The sequence below is a fragment of the Siphateles boraxobius genome, unplaced genomic scaffold, assembly GCF_051911475.1.
Source record: "Siphateles boraxobius isolate OS27281-9 unplaced genomic scaffold, OSU_SipBor_1 1, whole genome shotgun sequence".
NCBI classification, from domain to species: Eukaryota; Metazoa; Chordata; class Actinopteri; order Cypriniformes; family Leuciscidae; genus Siphateles; species Siphateles boraxobius.
Genome location: NW_027508699.1, coordinates 3,468,320 through 3,484,017, shown reverse-complemented (window position 1 = coordinate 3,484,017; position 15,698 = coordinate 3,468,320). Strand labels below are relative to the sequence as shown.

The window sequence follows — 15,698 nt, the reverse complement described above, 5'->3', positions numbered from 1 at the left end:
AATGTCTAGGACAGGTATTTTTGCAGTGTTTCATCAGCAGAACAATCCAAGAAAAACATTAAATTCTAAAACAGTACAACCCACTGAAGAGATGAATGTCTATCCCTCACAGCCTCGCTTTCATTCCCATTATAAATCAAAGAATCAGGTCTACTAAAAGCTTCCAGCAATCAGGCTCCATTATATTAACTCCCTATATGATGCAAAGCTACCACATTTAAGATCATCCAAAGGGAAGGTCTCTGGTTACAAAACAGACAAATCAGTGCAGTACTGAAAAAAGTGGTTCAACTTAAGAAATCTTAATAAAGGGGATGAAGTACTTCCTCAATTTTCCAGTTTGTGCAACTCTGTTACTGTTTACCTGAGAAATTAACACATTCCCTGTAATATTAATAGAATAGATAGATTTCTAAATCCACCCTTTTTCTTTTTCACACTCATGTACAATGGGTGACTGACAGCATTCGAACAGGATGCTTAAACTGGCAGGGAATTTTCTCCTTTTTGCCTTCCCATGAGGCCACAGTGCTCAGGTTACAGTAACATGGACAGTAAATATGCCACAGAGAACGTTGGGAAGATGTTCAATGGATTATGCTGGCAAAAGCAACGACAGTTTTTAAGAAAATTTCTTTTCTCAATAGTTTGGAGGTCTAAAATCTCCCATCACGCATTTAATATTTAAAACCACACAGAATCTAAACGTGTTCTTCGAATCCTGAAGATGTTGGACATGCCCTAACATTTGCAGACCTGCCAACCTTGAAAAACTTTTTTGAGTAGCAACTTACTGATTTATTGTCGAAGTTCTGGTTCATAAACATGGCGGCAGCCACGCGGAAAAATGTGCCATTACCACTGTCTTTGATGTCATTTTGGCTGGTTGGGCAGCAGTATAGTGTATCATTTTGTTCAAATGCTTACCAATCACTTCACCTGGTCATAGGACATAGTCATTTCCCCACTCACCCCCATATTTAGTTATTCAACACATAAATCCACTATGAAGGAAGCAAGAACATTTTTAATGAATGACATGTATTTACATCAATCACTCACATTCACTTCAACTTGGACATTTGACAAAAGGGAAGTGAAAATTTAAAAAGGTTTATGACCCTTATCATAGACCTTCAACATCATATAAATAACTCAAAATCACAAAAGAAAATATGTCCTTTTGAAAATTGACAACTGGCAAACTATTGAAAGAAAGATAAAATTACTGAAACTGTGCCATGTCCTTTCTAAATAAACATTTTACTGTTGAGATTTATTACTTGTGGCAGTGGCAGCTGCTCTAGACTGTTTTGCCTCATAGGTAGCGGACTTAGCCTTCCTGAGAAGCCTGTCGCTGAAGCCCTCCATGTGGCAGACAGTCCCCTTAGCAGCCATGCTCACCTTTTTCATAACCAAAGCACTGATCATATCAGTGCTCAGGCTGGCTCTGTATTGGGTCTTGTTCTTGGTAACAAGACTGAAAACCCTCTCACAGTCACCATTGCTATGAAATATTACTAGTATTCCAAGCATGACTGTTGAGAGGTTGGCGAAGACCTCCTGGCCTCCCCTCTTCAAAAGGCTGATGTCTCTCCAGGCCTCATCAATACGTTTCCTGAGGATGCTGGAATCAAAGCTGGTGGTTTGATACATCCTGAACTCATCCTGTACCTGATCCACTGTTACACTGTCCGGCAAAATAGAAGGAAAGCCCCTGATGAAGAAGTCAACAGAACAGAATTTCACTGATAGCCTTTTCTCTATGTTGGCCACAACAGCATGCATAAGCAGCTCATTTCCAAATGGAAATTTGGAAAGCATGTAGTCAGCTGCAGATGAAAAGAACTTCCTCACATCCCTATAGAATGGCTTCAGCTCTAAGTTACCCTGGCTTTGGATAAAAACTTGGGTCTCATGCCCAATTGAGAGTTCCTCATCTGGCAGCTGCTTTTCACTTGTGATGGTTGGCCTGATACCTCTACCAATTTCATTCAACATAGTGATCACATGCTCAGGCTTACAGAATGAAAGCAATATTTTTTGCAGTTGCAGCTCCAAAGTTGGAAGCAGGATATGAATGCATGGCTCCTCTTTTTGAAGTATTTGGTTGCTGATGTCAAAAACTGGTATGACACTCTGCAGAAAGAGTGAATACACTTTTGACATAGGGTTTGTGAGGAACTGAAGTACCTTCTCTGGTTTTGTCAGATCCCTTTTCTCTTCTTTCTCGGTTCTTTCTGCCTTTGTTTTTTCTTTTTCTTTTGCAGCTCTTTTTCCAATTTCGTTTTGCCTGAAGAGGAAATTTGTTAGGTCAAACTCTGCAGCAAGGTGTGCAGGAGCTTTAGGTTTCTGGGTAGGACCAGGTGGAGGTGCAGACAGCTTTGGTAGGATGAAGGAGAGCTTGGGCTGCACTTTAGCTGGCATGCTGCTGGAGGATGTGGCTTTTGGCTTCTGTGTAGGACCAGGTGGAAGCTTTGCCAGATTGGAGGAACCTGAGAACTTTGTCCTCTTTTTCTTCCCTGCATCCACCTCATTACCAAAGAAAACAGTAAGAGCATCCCACTGTTGCAGTAAACGGTTCACACACTGCCCCAGAGACAGCCATCTTGAGGAGGCCAGCTTGAGTATCTTCCTCACCTCTGTGTCACACATGATTTGAATATCACGTAGGTTCGACTTTCTCTTGCTGGTTTTGTCTAGATAGTAATAGATGGTAATGAGGAAGTCTTCGATGTTCACACTAAGCTGCCTGGATGCCGTCTCTGCAGCTAGGTGTATCTGGTGGCAGGGACAACCAACTAGGTAGATATGCGGATGTTGTGCCTTCAAAAAAGCCGCTACACCTTTCCCCAAACCTTGCATAACTGCAGCATTGTCAGCTGCAAGGCTGACACAATTTGACCATGGTATGCCTCTCTTTGTCAGTTCACCATCAAGCAATTCAAATATTGCTCTTCCAGTAGATTCTCTTGATTCACAAATCTTAAGCAACATCACAACTACCCTACCTAAACTGGCGTTAAAAATCTTCACTACAATGGGGTACATTTTTATGTCCTCCATATCTGTGCTCCCATCTGTAGCAAGGCTGTATGAAGAGTGCTTCATTGCTTCTGTAATGCACTCATCATCATGCCAGGCCAGTGTTTTTACTATGGCAGCAGTCTTAGTTCTGCCACAGCCATACTGTTTGGCTATCTCACTATCAGGAAACATCTTCATAAACAGTGGCCCGGCATGGTCTGCAGCAGCTAATGGCAAGTTGTGTTCTACAATGAATGTAGTGTATAGGGTTTCTGCGCGGATTGGTCTCAAATCCTGTGGCTGTACGAAGAATGAGTTAATTCTAGGCACTGAGTCTGTAGCAGCCACATTTTTTAAATGTTTTTTCCCCTCCACATGCCGTCGATAGTCTGCCAAAAACATACGTACACACACACTCTAAAGCCTCTCTTCGTAATTTTAGGGTAGACTCTAAAAGTGATTAGGCAAAACTATGGAATCACCGGATTCTAAAAATATCACTTGCTCTGCACTACTACGCTATACTTTTTTCAATACACCTGCTTAAAAATATTTTTTTCATGATCAATATTTAATTGTATGTGTGCTTATATAAACTGATATCCATAAATGAATTGTATTCAATTGTTTAATTAAACGGGAACCAACCATATATATGATAACTACATTATTACCTGTAGCTCCTTGGTGGCCAATGTCAAAATCATAATTACACAAAGTGCAAAAGGCATGATTGGCCAGTTTAGAGTGGCGGAGGCATGGCTACTGCTCTTGATATTTTGTCAGGAACTTCTGAGGGGCACAGACCCGCTTCTTTTTAGGTTTGTTGCCTTCTCTCTCCCTGTCAGTGTCCTCGTCTGAAGCCATTTTGATTAACTGAAAAGTGCGCACACACACACACACACACACACACACACACACACACACACACACACACACACACACACACACACACACACACACACACACACACACACACACACACACACACAGAACACAGAACACAATCCTCTTATCATCATGTAGGCCACCTGTCTGCCATAATCTGTTCCTATATACAAGTAATACTATAAGATTTTTAGTGATGGTTAGCCCAGGTCACTTATGATCTCTATAATAACCTTACCCTCCTACAGTAGCCTACAGTCTTATGATACTTCTATAGTCTGTCCCAAAATACTTCAATACTTCGATATTATGTCCCAAAATAAAAGGCCTATAGCCTATTTCTATAAGATTACTACATAGAATTATATATTGGCATATATTTTTTGGAGAATGCAAGAGACACACACAAACACATGTCTTTGCATGTATACGCATTCCGCATGCATGCCTATCTTCATAATTCTAGAAAGTTTTTAAAAAGTGTTCTTTTTTTAGAAAAAAGCTTCTAAAGTTTGAGTTTTTCTGACCCAAATCAGAAAATTTCACTTGCACTGCAATTTACAGTTAAAGTCCAAAGTTTCAATACTGCTCAAAACCATTTTTTATTCATGATTAATATTGCATTGTATAATGTGTGCTTGTCAACTAGTCTAAAATTAAGAAACCCCTAAAAAAACAGAACATGTACATTTAAGCTAAATTGTAATTTATTATTCCAATATCCAAATATGATACTAAATCTCAAAGAAAAAAGGGCTTTTATTTGTGTGACGTGCTGTCTTTGCATTTGAACATTGCACATTTTAAACAGGACACGCAATACTGAATAAACGTTAGCCAATACAAACATATTTATAGAAAATAGTTGACAATCAATAGACAGGAGTCCAATAATAGCAAAACGAATCACTTATTTTAAAAAGAATATCAAGTATAAGTTAGACGAATCCGACATATAGGAAGGGCTGTTAACAGTAAACGTCCGTCATTTAACGAATTTTAAAAACACGAGTGGATAATATAAATTTAAACTTAGCCCGTCAATTTTCATTTTAGTTATCTTCTCTCTGCGCGCGCGTCAGTGTTTGTGAGAGAGAGCTCGCGCGCACTGATACAAGGGTACTTTATTATCCGCCAGTAAATAACGCACTAATTTTCATAGAAAATAAATATGTAACATAATTAGGTACTTTAGTTATTAACACAATAATGTAACACATGCAGACTACGTTTCTCAATCATGAGAATGAGTAGGCTAAATACGACTGTTTCTCCAGACTCGCGCTTATCAGTCAACCACAAATCACAGAACTTTCATAATCACTAAACCATAACGATTAATTTTATTAAGATTTATTGTTCAGCATTACTTAAGCATTTTATAATTTGCATGGCTGAATGATGTTTTCCTCTTATCTGAGTGACCATGAATGCCGGAGTATTTTGAGTGAGATATATAATCCATGCGATCACTCCCATGTGATAATCGAATCCAGATCAACTCAATACAACATTTCAACTTTCCACATCCACCCCAGCCCGTTTACCTTCAGGAGTCAGAAGTAACTTTACCGTGACTGTAGCCGTACTGTCCTCGCTCAAATCAGTCAGACGGCGGGCCACGGGAGTGGAAGCGGGATTCTTTATTGCCTTACGCATCTGTCAATCATCCCCGCTTGCTATTTTGGGAAATGAACTAAGCGCTATGATTGGTCAAACTCTTTTTCATTTGCTGTTGATTGATTTGAGGACTGCGCGTGAAAAGAGGCGGGTCACCAGGTTTTTGCGTAGTTTAGAGTTACAAATCGTATCAGCGTACTTTGAGTTCAAAATGCGTAACCGCTACGCAAAATGCGTACAGGTTGGCAGGTCTGCATTTGTGCTTATTTCAGATATTTACACCAGAAGGAAAATGGCTCACTGCACTGCATTCAGCGCAGATTGTATTACAATAATAATGCTACTTTGATTTTCTGGTTTCATGAAAGCAGTGTGAAAGACAGTGCCAGTGGTCATAAATACTGCATTCATCACCTGGGGAAATATTGATCCGTTTTCTAAAGGGTCTATTAATATGAGAGAGAAAAGAAAAAAAGACTCCACACATTTTGAATGTAGTTTATTTACAAAAATGGTATACAGTTTACTCAAATTCAAAAAAAGAAAGAAAAGAGGGTGTGTAATTGAAGGCACATTTTTGTGCACCCAGGTTTGAACACACTCACACATCGTTGTGCCATTCCTGGAAACAGTTCCTGTTTAACTGAAGACACAAATGAACGTCACACGCCTGGCATTTCCATGGTGTTTGTTGCTTCTTGCCCCGCACTGCTTTGCAATGCACACATATGCGGCGACCAACAGTGGCAATATTTCTGACATCGGAGGTCAGCTCGGCTCCTGGAACCGGCACATGGTCATTACTGGACTGTTCTGCATCTGCTTTCTCAGACACACCACAGAGCTCTGCAACAAGCTCTTCCATAAACGCCTTGTGCGTCATGTTGCCGTGTAGCTCCTTGTGCAATATGAAAGCATTGGTGGCAGCAACATCCAAGAAGTGTAGAAAGACTTTCCTGTACCACTTCATGGTGTTGTGCTGTGCAGTGTAGTACTGCAACAGCTGGTTGGACGGGTCAACACCTGTCATGTGCTGGTTGTACGCGGTCACAGGCGCAGGACATGGAAAAGACTTTGTCCTCCGTGTATCTTGTGCTTTCACTTGTCGTTGCACACGGTCTCCTGTATAGGCACCATGAATGGTGGAACAAACAGACACCTCTTGTTTGTCCATCCACTTCACACACACAAGAGGCCCATCCCGAATCCACCGGATGGATCCCCTGCTGGACTTTTTGGTCAGTGAATTAGATGCGCTCCGTGGGAAGTCCTTCCTATAGTCTCTGTAAGTCCCACAAGAACCAAACTTCATGGCAAGCAAGTCTGTTAAGAGCTTTGGACTTGTGAAGAAATCACCCATGTACACATGGTAGCCAGAACCCAAAACTTTCTTGTCCAGAAGAGACATCACCGCATCATAAGAAATCCCACGGCCTGTGGGAAAGATGTTTTGGCCCGTGTACACAGAGAGGTCCACAGTATAACCATTCGACGAGTCCACCAGGACAAAGAACTTGAAGCCCAGCTTTGCTGGCTCGGCTTTCATGAATCGTCTCATTACTGCATTTGCTCTGCATGTCACAAGTCTTTCCTTCACAGCTAAATTTCTTCTGGGATGATAAAAGGTTTTGCACGCAAGACGGATGGTGTCCATGAGGGGTCTGACCCTGAAGAGCTGGTCATGTTCAGCTGTTCCCCTCTTTTTGTCATTTTCCTTGTCTGCCTCTGGGTGACTCATGTGCAAATTCCATGAAATGGTGCGGTATCTGTCCCTAGACATGACTGTGGCGGGAAAGGGCACAGAGAAAAGACTGTCCTGCCGCCAGTAGTCAGCAATGGAGCTCATCTTCACCGTGGCCATGTAGAAAACGAGTCCAATGTAGCGGTACAGCTCGCCAACACTGACATCTGTCCAACTGTATTTGCGACCCTTTGCGAGCGCCCTGGCAGCCTGAGCGTTTGTGTTGTGGCACAGATTTGACACGGCGCTCTCTGAGAAAAACAGTTTGAAAAGACTCATAGGAGAGTGCGAGTCAGCAAGACTCGACTGCGGCCCAGGTTCCCGAGCCGGCAGGAATCTCAGAGACTTTGGAGCCACATCGACATCAGTCTCTTCTCTCCATGTCAGAGTCTTGGCTCCCTTTAAAACAGGAATCTGGTCACTGTCATTCTCACATCTGTGGTGGGAGAAAACAAAAGTGAGCATGTTGACAACAGGATCACCACATCATTATCAATAACTTATACTGATATTTTGCCCAGTCTCATTAAAAGCTATTTACAGATTCATCCATACACATATAGTTTGCATGTATTATTTCACAGTACATATGCAATCAAAATGAATCTGTCACTTGTAAAATGACGGGGTAAACGTGGACTTACTCATTAAGATTTTCTACCGCGTTGAAAACTGAACGACGTTTGCGTCCTGTGTGAGGTCCACGTGAAGGAACCACATTCCTAAGAAAAGGTACAAACACAAATATTGGTAAAAAAAATCATCATATGAAGAGAAAATCATCATAGTTGGGTAAAATGGTTAAATGGTGAATGAGAGACTACATTAAATATATATTTTTGTGTTTTTATTTGCTCAAATAGCAACAGAAATAAAATAAAAATCACAATAGTGTTTTCCAATTTTCCAAAATAGTACAAAGAAAAAGGTAATTATATATATATATATATATATATATATATATATATATATATATATATATATATATATATATATAAAGGACAGAGAGAGAGAAAGAGAGAGTTTGATAAAGGCAGTCAAGAAGAGAGAAAGATGTTAATTTGATGGTCATACACAGCGGCAGTATTAGAAACACCATAGTTTTTTGTAATTTGATGCAACGGTAATTTATTAACAAAGTAAGTTATAGTTATAAAGTGAAAATAAATTAAAATAATAAATGTATATATATTTTTATTCATCACACAGCCTGTGATGACTAGTTTTAATGGTAATCAGCATCGTAAATCCTGCAAAGTGTTAATGTGATCACCATTAAAACTATCATCACAGTTTGTGAAAAGGGTCATTGATAAATAATGGATAAACGGTCGCGCGATTTGTGGCTGTTGATGGGGCGTCGACACGCTTCTGTTATTCACATTCAAAACATTTACACCTCAGCAGATGTTTGAAAACAGTTAAGCTTTGTTGCTAAATGTCTCTCTCTCTCTCTCTCTCTCTCTCCTGTAATTTGGCGTAACTCACTCTCTCTCTCTTAGATTATAACATGTATACGCTTGTTTTGGAAGGCATTTAGATGTACTAAAAGTCCACATTTCACTCAGAATATTACAAACTGGTAGATTTCCGTCTGGCCATATTAATCTGAAACAGCAATATGCGACTCTAATTACTAAAATAAATATAAATGGCTTACTCTTCAGAAAATGTGTCCTGTGTTGGATGAAACTGATCCTCAAAATGCAGGCCTTCATCATCATCAACGTCTTCATCTTCTGACTCTGAGGAACAAGTGAATTCTTCCTCCTCACTGTCTATGATCATCTGAAGAGCTTCCTCGTGTGCGTGGCGTGCCATCGTGAGGAAAAGTCAATAAAGCCAACCAAAGGTTTGCCGCCAGTTTTATCCTGTTGATCGGGGGCGTTTCCCACATTCAGGTCATTACCATGTAAATGACGCGCATGCCGGTGGGTGTGGCCAGACCGGCGCTAAACGAGAACAGGAAAAATAACTTAAACTTTGTAATTTGGCGTAAATCTTTTATTTCTGGATTTTAGATGATTATTTCCTCTTTCGTCTGTCATGTTGGTGAGCACCTTCTTTGTGGGCAGATTTCACTGTTTCGGGAATGTTAATCTTCTGACCGAAACAGTGCCCCCCCCCCCCCCCCCCCCCCACAAAGAGTAGTAATATGCTCAGATTCTTCTTCAGCTTTAATTAGTATAATACATGCAAAATCAGACAAAGTGGTGTATTTTTGTTGGGTACCAGATCAGTATCTGGTAATGAAGTTGCTGATAAACTAGCAGGAAGAAAAAAAGAAAGAAGTAGCACTAGACAAGAGATAGGTGGATGTTAAAATACCTTTGGGAAAAAAGAGGGAACGTCGATTCTAAATAAAAAGTTAATAAATAAGTGGCAAACGACTAGATGGGACAGTGACACAGGGATGGTGTTATAGTATTACACAGACAGTAGGGAGGATACGTTGCTATAGAAAATAGAAAAGAAGAAGTATTGTTGTCTTCACTCTAAGAAATATCTGTTTATTAACAGTTGTATTACTGTATATTTTTACAGAAATTGTCCATAGAATGTGATTTACGGGTGTATTTCTGTTTATTTACGTTTCGAATTGCATTATGGGACTTTGATCTCTGCTCCAGCTGCCGTGGCCAGAGACGGACGTAATAAGGTTAAGAAGTGTCAAAAAATAATTTGCAACGGTCTGCCTTTCAGCGGTCAGTAATTGTTTTGGAAAATGTACGTTATCCAAGTGACTGTTTTATTTGCAGTAGTTTTAAATGTTATATTGTCTGGGTTCATTGTGTGTAACATACCATTTTGAATCTCAGTTGGCTATTGCTAACTTAATGTTCGTGAGCTGCTGTTATTAACCAGCGCTTGGTTAGGGAGCTGTTTTTTCTCAGAAGATTTAAAACAGACCAGGTTTGTGTGAGTTGTTTTTTGTAATATTAGGTCAGGGCAAATTATCATCCATTATTTGGTCATGTCCCGCTTCTCCATTTTTTGTGGCAATGGGTCTGTTAATTTACGGAACTATTGTCAGTATTTTTATTTGGAGCGGGAGTTTGACTGCTGTTTGAAAAAAAACACAGCGTCTCCTCTCTGTAACGTTAATGTGAACGAGCAAAATCTTCATCCCCAGCTCCACTTTGCGTGTAAAAGGTAATTTTTGAAATGTCATAGAAGTTAACGTTAGTGTTTTCTTGGTATTGTAAGTAGCAAACGTTAACTGTTAAATGTTCGGTTGTGGTTAAGACAGTGTATGTTAACGTGTTGATGTGCCAGGTCAGTGGTGTCTTTTTGGAGGCTGAACGTTAAATGAAGGCTCTCTTTTAAAGTAATCCTGGGCCATTTTGAGTGAGCGAAAATCCTAATCCAACATTCACGTTCGTTTGTAAGGTTAAATTAACTGTTGCTTGCTGCAGGCAGGTCTGCCATATATGTGTGTTGCGGTTTAAATTAGAATATTAACGAGGGGGACAGAATCGGCGGTTAGTTGTACACGTTAATCTCTTTTCTACCGGGTGTCGATCCTGTTGTTATTAAATGCCGTAACGTCATAAATAAATACTTTGTGTGTGTGTGACTTTACAATTGACTCTGTTTGGTGTGACTCTGATGTTATACGGCAGTACAGGTAACGTTAACGTTACTGTTTACGTCAGTGTTTAGCTTTACGCTCTGAACTGTGGAGTGTTCGCGGTAGGGATGGGAATCGAAAACCGGTTCCACTCGAGAACCGGTTCTAAATTTCACGATCCATCGATATTGTATGCCTTCGACGTTAACGAGTCCTCTTATCGATGCTCCTGCTCTGAGTCAGCCATAGTATGTACAGACCGTGAACTCACAACTGTCCCTTTTGTCCTTTATCAAGCACCATAGCACCGCGTCCAAAGATAATCTTTGTCCTGCAAAGTCTTATTTGATCAGTGAGTAAAATTGTCTCTCTCTGGTAATGTAGATGAACCGCTGCGCTTGTGACAGGGCGCATGTTAAACTGATCGAGCAGAGAGAGAGAGAGAGAGAGAGAGAGAGAGCCCCGGTCGCGCGCACGCACTCTCTCTCTTCGGAGCAAGGCGAAAGTAGGCTTCACCGTCTCAAAACTAAGCGCTGTCTTCCTCTCTCCCTCGCACATATTAATCAAAATAAACGACACGATGGTAAGGTAGGGAGACTAAAGTTTTATGTGGAGCATTCGGAGATTTGTTTTTCCTGAATTGCCGCTGGGTGTGAATTGTGCTAAAATACGTTGTCTTATCTTCTCTGAAAAGTCTTCCGCACATTCAGCTGACAAAATCACACTTCAAGTAAACGAAAAAAAACGATCCAGTGATGAAATGTTTTCTGTGATGACACACATCTTGTGGGATGTCCCAACTGGCGGGATAATCACACAACGCGCACACGTCCGATAATGACACGTCCAATTCGCGAACTAATGACTCATTTGAACCGATTCGTTTTAATGAATGGTTAAAACAACTGATCTTTCCAACACTGAACTCACGGGACGTTTAATCGGTGTATAACTAATCGGTAACACTTTACAATAAGGTTCCATTTATTACAGAAATTACATAAAAAGTACAGTTTGCTTAGTCAAGTGTAAGCATTAAAAACGACTTGTTCCCCCCCCCGAAAAAGACTACTTTTTCCCACACAGTGCTATCAGGAATCGATAAGAGAATCGTTAAAGAATCGGATCGATAAGCAGAATCGTTAGTGGCATTGATATTGATAAAATCTTATCAATTCCCATCCCTAGTTCGCGGTGCATCCAGCTCTGGTGCGAATCAGTCAGTTGTTGGGAAAGAAAACAAAACGTCTCTGACGGGCTACTAACAAGCTAACGTTAGCTGTCCACTCAGAATGGGCAAGTGTCTGAAGTTTAAAAAGGTAGAGATGCGGACGAGGCTGAGGGCAGTCGCACTGAGATTAGCACAGGCGGCTCGGCGTGCATGTCCGTCACTGTGTGGCGAGCGCTAATGAACAGCGGAGCTGGAAGACCTGCTGCAGATTACTGGTCAGTGAACAGTTACAACAGCAACAGAGAGACAGTTGTGTATAAGACGAGGTCGGACCTTGTCTGTGTGTCGGCATTGCGCCACTGTTGTAGTGTAACGTTATGTGAATGGAAACATCAAACTAACACACATTAAACTTGCATTACCCAGATGAGCCGATCACCGGGACGAGGAAAAACAAACCGGAGCCCAACTCCTTTCCCCCGCTGCTTTCAAGCCAATACTATATAATACAATATTTCAAGCAGCCTTTAGGTGCAAAAACAGAACAGGATGAATAATCAGTGAAGCAATTGACATATTATATTATACCTTATCTAGCCTAGGAGTAACTAATTTTAACAACTCAAACTGCACAATTTATTTTGTATTTTTGTTTCACACCATATGTTTTTACTGCATTATATTCTGTTTGAATTGTCACCTGGATTTTATGTTTCACTATTTAAATAAAGACAATTCTACCATAAATTGGTGCTGAAATGTCTCCAAAATGCAAGAAATTAAGTGTTTCGTCACGCTGCTGTCGTTTTTACCATGTTGTAAAAACGCGGCGCCCCCTTTGCAATGAATTGAAAAAAGATGCTGTCGTCAGAAAAGAATGCTTTGGTGGACACAGGTCCTATTTACGTTTCAGCGTTGCAACCTTTGAAAAAGCTGGCCTCACAAAAAGCCAATCAGCTCGCTGCTGGCATGCAGTGACAGTCTCATGCTTTTATTTTGAAGGATATTCTGTTAATGTGGATGTTTTGATAGAGTTATACGTTTTAGAGTAACGTTACGTTTTAAAAATGTATTTTCTGTATAGTTTGTTGACTTCATAGGAAGCGCGCTCACATCATAATTTAACATTTGGTGTGTTGTGATTTCTTGTGGAGTGAGTTCTAGGCTACTTTGTGTAACTTTACAGAAGCTAGTTAGCTAACGTCAGCTGCAACAATTGTGTTCCCAGCTGTCTAGGGCACAGGTTTGAAACCCCCGGTAGTGTATAATATAGGTTTAGCTCATTAAGTAGGTTATCCAAAACCCTTACTTGTGTAAGCTTCAAAGTAAAAGCCTGTAACTCAACAAAATACGGATGAGAATGAGATGAGATGAGTTGAACGGATGAGAACCTTAAAAGCCAGTTAAAAAACTAAAAAAGCCTAAAAGCCTAAAAAAACAGTTATAGGTTAGTAGCCTAATTAAAAATCCATGAAAATGCAAATGTGTGTGGAATTAATGAAATATTAAGCTATAATCTGAGCGTTCTGCTGACAAAAACAGTGTGGGAACCTCTGGTCTAATTGAAGTCGAGGTAAGGAGCGGGTTACAAAAGAACAAGCACTCAGAGTTGTGTGTTGCTTGTAGACTGAGAGAGAAAAGCCTGTCGATCGCCCCCTGGAGGAGAAACACAGAATGACGAGGCTGAGCTGTCCTTTACCACACCGAAAGCAGACAGAAGCCAGAGAGAAAGCAGCATGAAATACAAATAAATGAAGCAATTGAATTGAAAAGGATAAAGGAAGAACCGTGGGAGCCGAGCCATGAAGTGTATTAGTGAATTGATAAAGCAAAAGCTTACAGCACCTGGTATTCCCAGGCGGTCTCCCATCCAAGTACTAACCAGGCCCGACCCTGCTTAGCTTCCGAGATCGGACGAGATCGGGCGTGTTCAGGGTGGTATGGCCGTAAGCGAAAGTCTCAGCCGATAGAGGGATATTTAAAGAAGGCACACGAGTCTCGGCCCGCATTCACACACACTGCAGCTGCAAGACAAACAGCATCCACAAAGCGTTTTCATGTCTTTATACAGCTGCTCAAAATGTTGATTCATTAGACCTCTATATGCATTAAACTAATAATAAATTAAATATTTTTGGGATTTTCTTGACTATTTTTAGACGTAAAGTGAGCAGGATATTAAAATGTAGCGTTTAGATTTATGAATTTAAGCATGTATCTATTATAGTGATGTGTCGTTCATGAACGATTTGTTCATTTTGAACGGATCTTTAAAATGACTCGGGACTACCGAGTTGTCTCAGAGAGTGATTCGTTCATTCATCTTAGTCTCGAGTTCGGGTTCGGACGGGTCCGAGTCTTTGGTTCCGTCTTTGGTTTGACGGGTCCGGGTCCTCAGTCCATAGAGGCTATGCTGTCAGTACCGGAAAGAGAAATGATTAGTTCATTTTTTCGAGTCTTCGAGTTTGAGTCCTTCGTTCTTTTGTCCCGTGACTTGTAAACGTATTGAATAGCCTACTAATTCACAACCTTTTCACAAACAAGCACGTAGTTAATGTATAATATAATAGTAGTTAATTAATGTATAATATATAATAAAACACACCACAGATGCAAAAGAAACATTTAAAAAAAAGAGACGGACAGGGACAATAATACGATGGAACTTTTATTTTTCAGATAATGTTTATTGCACATATTTTGAATTATAATTCCTAATTATAAAACAATATACATTCAGACACAGTCAATAACACAAATCTAATGTTGTATTTGATGCAAGATACCAGCGGTCACGTGACAAAAGAACGAAGGATTTAAAGCGAGACTGAAGAAAATGAACTAATCATTTCTCTTTCCGGTACTGACAGCATAGCCTATATGGACTGACAGGAAGAACTCGAGACTCGGACCCGTCCGAACCCGAACTCGAGACTCGAAAGATGAACTAATCATTTCTCTTTCCGGCCCTGCTGTATCACACACGGCACGGTCGGCCCGGCAGACAGAGCAGAGTCAGACACTGGCGAGTCGACAACTAACGTCTCGAGACACGAGTGGAGAACTAACCTAAATGAAGTCGAGGAAAGGAGCGGGTTACAAAAGAACAAGCGCTCAGAGTTGTGTGTTGCTTGTAGACTGAGAGAGAAAAGCCTGTCGATCGCCCCCTGGAGGAGAAACACAGAATGACGAGGCTGAGCTGTCCTTTACCACACCGAAAGCAGACAGAAGCCAGAGAGAAAGCAGCATGAAAGACAAATAAATGAAGCAATTGCATTGAAAAGGATAAAGGAAAAACCGTGGGAGCCGAGCCATGAAGTGTATTAGTGAATTGATAAAGCAAAAGCTTACAGCACCTGGTATTCCCAGGCGGTCTCCCATCCAAGTACTAACCAGGCCCGACCCTGCTTAGCTTCCGAGATCGGGCGTGTTCAGGGTGGTATGGCCGTAAGCGAGAGTCTCAGCCGATAGAGGGATATTTAAAGAAGGCACACGAGTCTCGGCCCGCATTCACACTGTAACGGTCACTTTGTGTTTTATGGCAATCTGTGTTCAAATGAGAACTGCGCATGTGCGTAGAGTGTCCGTTAGTATTTGACAAGTGAGGAGAGGAGATAACCGCTCTGCCGACTCTTTGTATTCTTTATTTTATTTCCTTTTATATTGTGACCAGAGTTGGA

General features: G+C 40.8%; 1 non-coding gene and 1 pseudogene across 1 annotated transcript; both read right to left on the bottom strand.

Moving 5' to 3' along the window:
• Positions 1 to 13,851: 13,851 nt before the first annotated feature.
• LOC143741685 (5S ribosomal RNA) lies at positions 13,852 to 13,970 on the bottom strand. Its single transcript, XR_013205194.1, has one exon. It is a non-coding gene; the product is annotated as a 5S ribosomal RNA (ribosomal RNA).
• Positions 13,971 to 15,362: 1,392 nt separating this feature from the next.
• On the bottom strand, positions 15,363 to 15,471 carry LOC143742270 (5S ribosomal RNA; annotated as a pseudogene).
• Between the last annotated feature and the right edge of the window lie 227 nt (positions 15,472 to 15,698).